The sequence below is a fragment of the Leptinotarsa decemlineata genome, unplaced genomic scaffold, assembly GCF_025532065.1.
Source record: "Leptinotarsa decemlineata unplaced genomic scaffold, Ldec_3_MD MMD2_tig00026328_RagTag_RagTag, whole genome shotgun sequence".
Classification (NCBI taxonomy): domain Eukaryota; kingdom Metazoa; phylum Arthropoda; class Insecta; order Coleoptera; family Chrysomelidae; genus Leptinotarsa; species Leptinotarsa decemlineata.
This window is the reverse complement of record NW_027412688.1, coordinates 1153345-1163898: the sequence shown is the minus strand read 5'-3', so window position 1 is coordinate 1163898 and position 10554 is coordinate 1153345. Positions and strand designations below refer to the sequence as shown.

Here is a 10554-nt window from a genome sequence, read left to right as displayed (position 1 = left end):
TTTTTGGACATAGTAATATATTAGTAGCAACAAAGTTTTTCAACCTTATATAGTTAATATTTGATATCTATGAACATTGTGAAATAATGGCTGAGTCACACACCAAATCTTTTACTTTAAGTTCTCACAATGTAAATCAATGGGAGCATTCATACACCACACTTTTACTACAAAGAGTGATATATGCTCCCATTTATTTACATTATGACAAATTAATTAAAAAGTTTGGTTTATGAACCAGCCATAAGAACTTAGTTTAGATGGACATGTAAATTCAGTATAATGATGGAAAGTTCTTCACAATGAAGAATAGTGTTGAGAAAATTCAATTTTGAAAGGTTGGTTTTGACTTACCTAAAAGTCCTTGATCAAGATTATTTTATCACTAATATTTTGGGCAAAAACATAAGCTACACCAAATAAAAAATTCAGAAAATCTTTGCAGTCGCACATTTTATTAAAACAAATAGTATTCCAAACATGACACAAACTCGAGATTCTAATTTGTCATTGTTGATGACAATCAAGGCTCACTAGAAAAATTCAGTTACGTTTCAAAAAGTGCAAAATTGAGATTATTGAAAAAGCTTTTCAGAATAAAATAAAAAACGTTATTCATAATTGAATTAACATATTAGAAAAAATAATTGATCTAGGACTAGGATCAAGTAAGTTATTGTCTTATACAAAAATGTGAGTTGATATTTACCTTCGATTTCGCGTGTTGACGTAATTCCTTCTGTTGCAGATTAGTCACTACTGTTTGTAGACTGATCCACTGATCTGTCACATGCAAATTGTTTCTCACTTCCGAACTAAATTCAAAACAGTGATAACTTAGAACTAACCATACCTATTTAGAACTGACCAGTGACCTGTCATTATCACAGCAAGTATCAAAACATATATACATAGTGAAGTGTATGGTTTTCCTAAAAAAACGTTCCATGACTAAATATACAGAATATTTTATATTTGTTTGTTTGCTGAGAAATTTTCAGCTGTTTTACTTTGTTCAAATAGGTATCTTTGTAAGTTGAAATTATTCAATAAAGTTTTCCAGCAAGTAAATGATATTTGTTCTTGTGAAAGGAATAGGGAAAGTGTACTATCTATCATTAATTAATACTTTATTCTGATGAAGGATTTCAAAAATTGCAGCGTTTGTTAAAACTTAGGTTAGATAAAGATGCATAGAAATATTATCTATGCATCTTTAATTAGATTATCTATCCAAAAACAAAGAACAAGTAACGTTTTTCCCTTTCAGTTTCAATGACAATTTTCAGGTGGTCTAGCTTGGTTACAATTGTAACTAATAAATATAATTTATTCAAAAGGCTGTAAAAGTGAAGTAGGCTGGTTTCACTTGCTTGCACCAAAGGCGTACTCCAGATCTCAACTAGAGGTTTGTTTTTTATATATTTTAACAGTTCGAAAATATTATTGGACACTGACAATAAACAAATTGCTAATAAAACGCTCCAGCTTCGCACGTGTGAAATTAAGAGTTGTAATTTCATTGTGAAACATCTCAAGTCCTGTTATCACAGAATTTCTTCATGTATAAAAGCTTTTCGTTCGCGCGGATGACGGGATATATAACCAATTTCCCGCGTAGATGCCGATCCCTTGGTATATCTAGATGAAAAGTAATAATAATAGCAATATTTATTCACCAGAGAAAAAAAAAACAATAGAAATGACATAAATGTTTCTGTCACTAGGTGTGTAATACCTGAATTATTAACTACAGGAAGCAAAACAGGGAAACAAAAATAAATAAAGGTCGTTTTTTACCTGTTCCCACTGTTGCTGTCTCGGAAACGATAAGACCTAAAAGGTCGGTTAAATTGAAGAAAACCTAATATCTCAGAACTCAAAAAGATTGGTACGTCATCTCCACACATCTTTTGAAAATTCACTGTCAAGTAGGTACGTGAATAATCATTTCGATTTGTGTGAATTTGTGAGGGAAATACAATGAATTTTTCTAATGACGAGAAAGTTGATATGCTGTTCGTATACGCGAGATGTTTGAAAAATAGATCTCTGGCTATCTATGTAAAATTGTTCCCTGAGAAACGTCAGCAATCTCAAATATTATATTTTCATCACATCGAGAGGAGTTTACGGAATCATGGTTCATTTAAAAAACCCTCGAGTAAGAGTTGTACAGTAACTAATAGGGGTGGCGATACTGAAATTGACGTTTTGGGTAAGTTCAGAAGACATTCTCAGTGATAATAAAAAATGATATTTATTCAATTCAGAATTTGTGGAATACCGAAAAACTGAGAACAAAGAAGTATCACTGAGAGAGATTGCAAATCATAGTGCTATATCGACTAAAAGAAATAAATTTAGACCCTACAAAGTCAGAAAAATCCTCCATTTGCATTAAACGGACTATGATAGGAAAAAAATATTTTGTAGATGGCTACTTGGATAACATCGTTAGGTTAATGAAATCTGTGAGAAAATGTTATGGTGTCATAAGAGTAGATTTACCAATAAGGTTTTAACAGAAATATCCATCACTGCTGACGACAAAAAAACCCTTCCTACATATTTTCAAAAGAGATTAGAGGTTAATATTTGGCTTGTTGTGCTGGACACCAAGATTATAGGTCTCTACTTTGTGAGACACCTTCGAGGAGGGAATTATATTTGGAATTTGTCGGAGACTACAGTTGACTTGTTGGAAGATTTGCCTATGAATATTCTGAGAAAATATTAGTATTTCCAACATGATGGAGATATGAGCCACATCGCAGAATTACCAGATTTTCGTATTTACTGAGATTTTCTCAATACGACTATGCCAAGACGATGGATAGGAAACAATGGTTCTATTAAATGACTACCACGTTTTCCTGACCTGACCCTTCTGGACTCTTCATTGTGGGGCTTCGTCCAAGACAAGGTATTCGGCTTAACTTTTGGCAATATTTACGAATTGAAAAAAAAAACAATAAAAATACTATTGCAAATGCGGATATTATGTGTTCGAGGAACAATGGACGGCAATTTGAACATTTGATGAGATATCGTGGACAACGTAGATGGTTAGGAGTATTTTTACATTGATTTTCCACACTGAAATGAAGGAATTATGAGCCTTCCATGTGTTCGGAAAAGTGCACCAAAAGTCCGATGATATCTGCTGTCGACTGTGCCAATTCAGTCGCTGAAAAATATAATCCTCGAGGTCCCGCTTTACAGAGCGTTAACGGTAGACGAAGCAATTTCGCATCTATAAATAAATTGCTGATTCATAAGCATAAATGACATTATCCATTTGTTTTTAGACGGTCAATGCACCGCTCGGATTTTCGAATTCAGGGTCGTATTACTGAAGGAATAAAGGGACATTTTTCATTATTTTCGAGATACCATATCACAGAGAATGACAGAAACATAATCTTTCCAAGCATTTTTAAAATAAAGCGTCGGTTGCTGTGGTTAATGACCGACATGAAATTTTTTAATTTTTTTCACAAGACTTTGTCAATAAGATACTAATCTTCCGACAATAAAGCATATATTGATTGATTGATATGCACTTTTCAGTGAGAGGCATCACGAAACGTCAATTCAGAAATATAATCTTGTGGAAAAGTTGAAAGGAGGGATCATGATCTGTTGGAGGAATCTAGACGTGAGACGTGTGTGGCCAATGTAAAGTATTTTCACTAAGACTTGTTTCCTGCGAGTCAGATTTTTTGAAAGTCTACAGTCTACACGGCTTGATGAGGAGTTTTTGAGTTTTTAAATTTTTCTCTAATTAAACTCTAATCCTGCTGTCAAAGATCATTAATTTATGGTTTTAAGAATGGCTTTATATCTTCAGAGGCATAATCTCAGCTTCTTCGATAACTGCTTCAGTTGCAAGTCAAGCAGCTCGACTGGTATAATCATTTTCATTTGATCCTATTCCTATATATCTACCAAGGTTTTCAGAAATCACTAATAGTGTGAAGAGTGGCTAGAATTATTATTTGCGTTACTGGATCTGCCAAAAATATGTGAGTTAGGATTCAAACAGCGCTCAGAGAGTTTATGCATATTATGAATTGTTCTCTATCTCCAAGTAACGCAGAGCTTGCCATATTCAATACAATTCGGCAGTGTGAACACTAGGAATCTGTCTAACTAGGTGTGTAAAATGCAGAGCCTACTCCAGAGCTCGTAACCTCATATGTTTCGAGATGAACTCTTGGGAGATTTCTTGAAATTTTTCACAAACCTAATATCATTATTATATTTTTGATAGATCCAGTCTCAAGTCTCGAACCATAGCCGAAATGCCCACAGTTTGTTATTTGTGAAAACAACCATTTTGTTAGTATAAACCGATTGAAATCGTAGAAACTCTTCAACTAACAACATACAAACAATGTAAACTGTTAAACGATAGTAATACGTCATCAATCGGTCTCAAAATTCAAGAAATTGTCGAAGACTCACGTTAGTATAGCTATCTTATTGGAAGTACCGAGTGGAACTCATTATTCAAACAAGAGCTCTCGTTGATTGAAAGTAAATGTTAACTGCTTTGAGTATTACTGGAGTTACTTGATCAAAGGAAGATCAAGCTATTTACAGTTTGATCTTCCTCTTTAAGATGATCACTTGGTGATTGAAACATGTGTCGAGGTGTTAAAAAACCGGTTTGGTGTTAGGATAGAACTCCAGTAATATTCATTACTACACCAAAGGTTCCAAACAGTATATCACAAGTTGATTGCTTTGTCTCGCTTTTTCACTTGAAGGAAAAAAAAAAATAATGTTAGATGCTCGATTTCTTCGCCATTTAGTCGCGTTTTGTTTTTTTTACTATTGCAATGTTTCCATAACATATTATTATGATCAAAAGGTTTGTAAGTACCGTGAGTATTAATAGATGTACTCGTATATGTCCTCAGGCAACTCACAAATCGTCGAACTACAGGCTTTTGGGTTTTTTGTATATACACTTGAGATAATGAATCATTACATATCCAAAATCAATATAACACCTATAACCAACGACGTCGTAATATAGACTGGCCTTTGAAAAGAGACCATTGACTCCAACAACTAAAAAACGAAGAAGAAATTCAGATAAAACGTGTCACGATATTTTACGTGTTGATTTGTCAAATGATCCTGTGACGCAGTAGCCAAGACAATGGGAGATAATACGTAAAAGTGACGTTACAGGCAGTCCACATTAATATGGCGATGCCTATTATAACTATTGTTTGACACTTTATTCTTGTAAACGTTTATACGGTTTGAATTCTTTTATACCAGTCAAATAGTTATTTTTGTAAATAAGTTGTGGGGCATTCAACAACGTATATAATCATTCACTTTCAACATGTGAATTGGTATCGTTCCAAATCCGACAACTTTGTTCAAGTACCCATTCATCCAGAAATGGGCTTCGTCGCTGAAGATGATTTTTCGATGAAAATTAAGGTCAGTTGCCAACTGCTCCAGAACTCATTCAGCAAACACACGTCGTTGTCTATGGTCGTTTATCTTCAGTTCCTGGGTCAGTTGAATTTTGTACGGATGCAGGTCCATGTCACTACCCAAAATTCGCCAAGTTGTGGTCTGCGAACGGCTGAATTCTCATGAGCGACGCGATGTTTCCGGTAGATCTGGCGTTTCGTCGACGTACGGGTGTTGGTCGATCGTTTACTGAATCAGTGGACTCAACTCACGAAAGAACAAATATAAGGAGTATATCAACTATAATACTCTCAAAACAGATATTGAAAATGAACAATGGACGGATATATATATACCTAACGCACAAAATGTGGATGAAATGATGGAAAGATTCATAAACACTCAAAATCCATAAAAATTAAAACTAATAAAATCAGAAAAGCTTGGATATCACAAGAAATAATAACACTTACAACTGAAAAAAATAAAATTTATAGACAGTTACGGGAAAATCCTGATAACGTCACTATCAAAGAAAGATATAAAGCACTCAAAAACAAAATAAGACAAAAAATTTACATTTGCAAAAAAGAGTACCTACATAAATAAAATAATAGAGAAGAGCCCGAACACTTCCAGCGGTCTATGGAAAGCAGTCAATGAAATTTGTCCTAAAAAAATACAAAATACAAAAATTGAATGAAATTATCACCTCAAAAAATAAAATTGCATATCACTTCAACAACCATTTTATTAATTTAGGTCAGATATATGTACTATGAACTTGTGCAATCTCAGGTTTCTTACGGAATCTTAGGTTGGGGAGTTGTAACAGAAAATATTATACATAATTTGAGTATCATACAAAAATGGATTCTGAGAATAATGAAGAGGAACATAAGATATCCCAGTGACAAGCTATTTTCAGAGACCAATGTTCTGGATATAAGACAAATATTTTGTCAACGAATTCTAATGTATATCTGTAAAAATAAAATCAAGTTAACACCCATCGACCACCGTTATAAAACTCGAATAAAAAGTAAAAACATGAAAGTTCCAACCTGCGAAAAAACAGCCGGTCAACGCTCAGCAGAATATCTTGCACCATGAATATACAATTTACTGCCACAAAACCTCAAGTCTATCAAATGTTATACCTCTTTTAAATACCATGTAAACAATGGATGAACACTACAGATAGAAACTGATAGAACAGATAGAAATATGAAATTAGTTTACCTGTGTAAATATTTAAATATATAATTGTTCTAATATTACTGTTAATGTATTATTGTTGTATCCTATACTATATAAATATTACCATCTAAATCACGCACAAGCTTTAAAGCTTCAGTGATGTTTCATGCCTACTTTCAAAGTTGGATAGCCTTTTTTGTATTTTCCTATTTTTGAAAATAAACTTTATCATTATTATTATTAAATCTATCAACCACATTGCGAATAGGCGAAGCGCGCAGTAAGTATTTTGCCCGAACAGAACACCCATATCCGTCCATGGTAATTTGGTAAAACAGACTGAATAAATGACAACTAATTTGACAGATGACAGATATAAAATCAACAAGATGGCCGTTAATAATTGCCAAAATTCGGAAGTCCCTGTTGACAGACCCTATAAAAAGATCCATTGACGGCAATTCAAATGATCATCATCATCACAGTATTTTAAGCCCAAGATCATCTTCACTTTTTGCGCAGACCATCTGAGAAGTCAAATAAATATTGAGAGATGGAAAAAAGCAATTATTTAAAACATTTGTAACTGGTAAGCGTCAAGGTGCACATTCCAAATATTTCCCTGCGAAAGATAAACGAATTCGTTGTATACGTTGCCGTCTGGCGGGAGGCTTTTGCTCCCGAAGATGCTTCAACAAATGCTGTTTACATGGCAGAATTCTCAGAACATAATAAATTAATTTCATATGCATGTGATGCCACAGCTTGCCGGGTCGTAATTAATGGTTTCGAAGTCTTACGAAAAGAAACATTCGGTGCAGATAATCGCATTCGATGAACGAAGACGAATGAAAAGAATTACCCAACATCTGATCATAAGTCATATTTCTCGGAGTCGCTGTTTATGATCGAGGGAGTAACTCTTGCACAGCGTCGGTACCATATTCAATTAGCCATACTTTCAATTCTGATTCTCAGATCAATATTCCCCTGTTGCGTGTCCTTGAAATTTGATACTTTTTCACTACTCAATTGACTCCTGAGAAAAAAACAAACAATAGCAATGGAGTACAAACTTTCGATCAAAGATAACACATCATTATAAGATTTTCACTGGACACTTTCCAGAACCTCAACAATCACAAGACGTGATTTATTTTCAATTCGTGGATCATATGACCTTCTACCAACGTAATGACTAATAATTTTACATGAAATCATGTTAAAACTAATAAAAAAATTCTTAATCATCTCATAAGAAAATATTACTACAGTCATCAAATGGACGTGATAAACTAATTACCATTTTCTACATAAGAAAATAGATTCAGAAGAGGTGAAAAATTCAATTTTATAAGGTGATTCAGTCAACTTTTTGAATCCCTCAATCATCCTAAAAGATTGAGTTTCAAACTTTTCTCCTTGAAATGTATTACTCCAAATTTGTGGTTGACTCATGACTCTCCGTCAGAAGATGCTTTGAAAATGTAGAATTGATCTTTACATTCATACTTCTGTGATCTTTGAATCTTTGGAAACAAGTTCCCTCTGTTTGGCCAATATATAGTTTTGGGTGAGAGCCACAAGTAACTTATATACTCCTGATCTATCCGACACTGAAGTTTTGTCTTCATTGTTAAAAAAAATTGCTTGAATTATAATTGCCATATTATGTCAATGTCCTGTGAGGCTCAAAATAATTTCTTGAAGTAGAATAGTCCTGACAAATGGCTTTTTTATCAGGTTTTTGGAAAAAATTAAATCGATAAGTTTCGACTTCCATTACCACATATAAACATTACCAACACGCAGATCGGGAAAGTCTATTTGAAAGTGCGGTACGAAGTGATCTGATAAGGCGATAGATATTTGAAGTGTCAGTTGAAATGTTTGTGTTGTATTGTCAGAATGGCAGCGAAATAAAGTTAAGTTTAATTGTTCATTGTAGTCAATTATTGTCTAACCCATATTTGGTGTCAGAAGTGGAATAATTGAGTGGAATTTTTTTGTTTTATGGTGAAACAGGAAGTATCGATTACGAAAATGTGCGAGGCTTCACAAGCGGGCCTGGCAGAGAATGAAAATTGCCAGAATCGAGGAAGAAGTTTCTCTATAGCGTGCTGTAGAGCTGTCTGAGTTTGCTGTCTGAAGAGAAAGTATGCAAGGCCACCCGCTTCACAAAGAAAGAGAACGATGTTTATGTCGAACGGATTTAGTTCAACATCGGTTCGATACTGGCGATGACAAGCCGATACGCCAACCACCGAGAAGACTTCCCTTCGCAAAGCAGGACGAAGCTTGATCACTCGTTTAGGACATGTTGGGGGAAGGAGTAATCGAGGAATGAGACAGCCCCTAGTAGTCACCTGTTTTGTTGGTAACTAAGAAAGATGAATCGACGAGATTCTGCATAGACTACACGAGGCTTAATGATGTCACCAGGAAGGACAATTACCCTCTTTCCAGTATAGATGACACCCTGAACATCTTGGCTGAATTCAAATGGTTCTCAACATTAGATCTTGGATATAATGCGGATATTGGTTGGTGGCGTTTGCTCCAACGATAAAGAGAAGACTGCCTTTTCCACCGGCAATTTGAGTTCATGCCATTTGGATTTCGCAATGCTCCTGCAATGTTTGAACTCTTGATAGAGTTGGTGCTTAGATGACTTACCTCTAAAACATGCTTGGTGTATCTTGATGACATTATAGTGACCAACAACATGGAATAGGAGGAGTACTTTCTCAGATATAGATATAGGCTATCAATTATACTATTGTCAATAGAAAATTGAATGACCATTTCAATTTGAATTTCTTCTATCAATTTGCCATTAGTGCTTTAAGTACTTTGGAAACTGCACTGAAACCACAAGGCTTCAATGAAAATAGGCAACAAAATAAAATAGGTCTATCATTTTGTTAACATAAAAACTTGATATCACTTAGAAACCTAAATACAACGTAAAATATAATTTCTTTGTTTTCCTTGAGTTTTGCAACGGCACCTTGCGGCAATGGTCTTCTCAAATAGATAGCAGAGGACTCATGATTGTACAAATATGAGTTCTGTGATTTGGGTGTAATTTTTAGTTGATTTCTTCTTCCTCTTTTATATTTTTATAAAAGACTAAACATCTGAACAAGTGGTTCAAAATGTAGGTCGGTCCTCACAACAATGAAAAGAATGAAATTCACCATTTTCCAACTAAATCCTCACAAATAAGGATGTTTTCCCAACCCTCGAAAACCTACCACCCCATCAAATTATCTGATTTTCCCCGGAGTACAAATTCTGTTACGCCATAAAATCCATCCACCTCTTGAATGAAGATGTTCGGCGCATTATATTATCATAAAACAGGATTGGAGATCACGTCGAAAACCCAACGAGAACAACACGAGTCGGCTTAAATAGGTCACGGAAAAAATCAATACGGCGTTAAAAGAAAACGAGAAAAAAGGCGCGGGAGGAACAAACAGCCATTTCTCGCTCGTACTGCGAGAAAACACAACAAAGATGGACGCATTCGTGCCGGAATGTTTATTGGAGTGTTTCTTTTGTATCAGTAGCAATAAAGGCATCAAAACAGTTCATTCATCGGCTCTCAGGCAAATAGATAACTAAAACATCAAGTTGTGAAACTGGAGTGGAGTAAAAGAGCAATGAGATAACTTCTAGATGATCAGAGGCGGTGCCTGACATGATGAAACCGAGGAAGAACAAAGAATTGAGTTGAATATTTCTGTAAATTTTTAGATAATATATTCAATACTTCCTTTGCTAACATCGCGACGGATATTTACAGAGACGTTTTCTAAACTCAAACGGTTTTACATTTTCAGGACTTATAAAGTCGAAGTACATAACGCTCATCTGAGGAAATTGGTTGGTTTTGTTGCTTCTTAT

General features: G+C 34.6%; 1 long non-coding RNA gene across 2 annotated transcripts in view; it reads right to left on the bottom strand.

Annotated features, from left to right (window-relative positions):
- LOC111517930 (uncharacterized) overlaps positions 1–908 on the bottom strand; it is a 44637-nt gene extending 43729 nt beyond the window's left edge. The window contains exon 1 of one of the 2 annotated variants that reach the window (XR_002723878.2): positions 710–908. This is a non-coding gene — a long non-coding RNA (uncharacterized lncRNA). Of the gene's footprint in view, positions 1–354; positions 554–709 lie in introns of those variants that run through there. The other variant, XR_002723877.2, reaches the window with a different exon arrangement.
- Positions 909–10554: the final 9646 nt, after the last annotated feature.